We start from the raw sequence: 2973 nt of genomic DNA on the forward strand, positions 1-2973 counted from the left end.
CTGGGTGTGCAGTGGGAGATGGAAATTTTTTCTCCATGCCGGAGAAGACCCCCGTTCTAACTGGGACTTCTCTGAGTTTCTCCTGAGCCCCTGCACATACAGAGATGCCCCTGGTCAGTACTTTGCTGCCAGGAGGTGTCTGCAGGGCAGAGCAGAGAACACAGCGGGTGGGATGGGGTCCGTGAGCACAGACAGGGAGGACACATGGGGACAGAGAAGCAGCTCCCAGCAGAGCCAGCTCCAGGCAGCAGAGTCATGGGCAGGCAGGGAGAGGGAGCTGCTGCCAGCAATGCCATGGGAGGGGCTTTTGGGCACCTCCCAGACATCCCCTGCAGCACAAACACTTTCCTGGAGCACCCCCCTGCTCTCCTCTCCCATCCAGCACAGCTTCTGCACCCAGGGTCTTGGGGTTTCAGGCTGAGTCTTCTTCTTGGCAGCCTGACCCCAATAAGGAGAAACACCTGAGGGCCTGTTTGTCTGTCCCTGTCCTTCCTCCCTTGGCAGGAACATTGGGGCATTTCTCTGTGTTTCCCCTCCTGTCCTTGCTGCTTTTGTCCCCACCTTACCTGGGGGCTCTGGGCACTGCAGTGTGTGGGGCTGGCAATGAGCTGACCCTCACTTCAGGGCACCCCATCCTCAGGATTGTCAACTATTTTGCTGGGGGTCCTGCTGGGCTGCAGGCTGCCTCCCACAAGGGCACAGCTCTGCCATGGCATCTCTGTGCCCCAGAGAGGAGGGAGCCCCATGGAGAAGAAAATTCGGTGCTAAGGCCATGGCAATGCTGCTCATCATCTCTATGTGGGCAGCTGCAATGAGCCCTGTGTGTCCCTGGCTGGGAGGGGGGAGCTGAGATCCCCCTCAGGTACGATGCGATGGCAGGGAGGGCTTTGGAGGTCTGCACTCAGAAACTGGATTCCTCTGCTCTCAGCAGTGTCCAGTTTCTTCTCAGGGGAACATAGGGGTGTGATGATCCTCCAGCGCAAAGCGCCACAAGGAAAGGGCAGCTGAGACCAGGGCTGCTGGAGAGAGCAGCTCTCCATACCCTGCACTAAGGGACAGTCCCTTTGCCTGTCAGCTCCCACAAGGTTTCACTTGGAGTGCAAGAGGAATGCCAAGGCTTTCTGCCTTAAAAACACTCCTCGGTTGTGGTGAGGCAACTAGAACAAAATACACAAACCAAAATCCCCACAGCTCAGGTGTCAGGTGAAATGGGAACAACAATGCTGCAAAGCTCATTGGTATCAAAGGTGGATTTAATCCGAGATCACCCTGTGTTCCTATTTACCTATAGCTGTAGGACAGGACCGACACTTCAAGAGTCCACAGCAGAGCTCCCTGCTCCCAATGGCACCCTTTGCCAACACCACGCAGAGCTCATAAAAGGGACGTGACAAAGGTCTACCTGAAAGGGGCAAGGAAGTCTGGGGGGTTTCCATGAGAACTGGAATAGGTTTTGCTCAGAGAACTCTGCCTTTTCACTTCTCACTTCTCACTGCCTTTTCCTCCTTGGACAGGTGCCCATGCCCAGAAGCAGCAAATGTCCAATGCCAGCTCCATCACAGAGTTCCTCCTCCTGGCATTGGCAGACACATGGGAGCTGCAGCTCTTGTACTTCTGGCTCTTCCTGGGCATCTACCTGGCTGCCCTCCTGGGCAACGGCCTCATCCTCACTGCCGTAGCCTGCAACCACCACCTCCACACCCCCATGTACTTCTTCCTCCTCAACCTCTCCCTCCTTGACCTGGGCTCCATCTCCACCATTCTCCCCAAAGCCATGGCCAATTCCCTGTGGGACACCAGGGCCATCTCCTACCTGGGATGTGTTGCACAGGTTTTTCTATTTGTCTTTTTCATTTCAGCAGAGTATTTTCTTCTCACTGTCATGGCCTATGACCGCTACGTTGCCATATGCAAGCCCCTGCACTACGGGACCCTCGTGGGCAGCAGAGCTTGTGTCCACATGGCAGCAGCTGCCTGGGGCAGTGGTTTCCTCTATGCTGTGCTGCACACTGCCAATACATTTTTAATACCACTCTGCCAAGGCAATGCCCTGGACCAGTTCTTCTGTGAAATCCCCCAGATCCTCAAGCTCTCCTGCTCAGATTCATACCTCAGGGAAGTGTGGGTTATTGTAGTTACTATCTTTGTGGATGTTGGTTGTTTTGTTTTCATTGTGCTGTCCTATGTGCAGATCTTCAGGGCTGTGGTCAAGATCCCCTCTGAGCAGGGACAGCACAAAGCCTTTTCCATGTGCCTCCCTCACCTGGCCGTGGTCTCCTTGTTTATCAGCACTTGTTTATCAGCATGTTTGCCTACCTGAAGCCCCCCTCCATCTCCTCCCCATCGCTGGAGATGGTGGTGGCAGTTCTGTACTCAGTGGTGCCTCCAGCTGTGAACCCCCTCATCTACAGCATGAGGAACCAGGAGCTTAAAGACACATTGAAGAAGCTGATTCAATCCGCTCTTTCTCAGCAGCAATAGCCTGCTCACATCTCTTCAGAAGTGATTTCAAATACTTCTTGGGAACGTCTTGTGCTTTGGACATTTTATCTGTGATAACCATGTTTGTCCATGTCTGAATCCACTCCACTTCCCCAGAGCCACGAACCCAGCCTGTCTGACCCACAGGCCTCTTCACGTGTGTCTAGCACAATGGTACAGATGGCCTCCCATGTCGCACCTCTGTAATAAAAGGGGATTTCCTCAGTGGTGGTGTCTGGAGGTTGGGCTCTTCTTCCAAAGCTGAGCTCAGGCTGAAGAAATGGCCCCCACAATGCCGTGCTGCTTTGCTTGGGTTCTCCCCAGGGGATGAGGGGAGGAGGGCATGGGGCAATGTGTTAGAGAATGGGCCTGGGCTGAGCCTTCACCTGTGGGTGCCCAGTTCCCCCAGAGATGGTGAATGATCAACAGGGATCTGCCTGAGATTGTCACCCCATGGCTTTCAGGCACCACAGCCCGCTCGTTCTGCAGAGC

General features: G+C 54.5%; 1 pseudogene; it reads left to right on the forward strand.

The window, feature by feature from the left end:
• The first annotated feature begins 772 nt into the window (after window positions 1-772).
• On the forward strand, window positions 773-2481 carry LOC140645570 (olfactory receptor 14C36-like; annotated as a pseudogene).
• Window positions 2482-2973: the final 492 nt, after the last annotated feature.

This window comes from Ciconia boyciana, chromosome 35 (genome assembly GCF_034638445.1).
Source record: "Ciconia boyciana chromosome 35, ASM3463844v1, whole genome shotgun sequence".
Lineage (NCBI taxonomy): Eukaryota > Metazoa > Chordata > Aves > Ciconiiformes > Ciconiidae > Ciconia > Ciconia boyciana.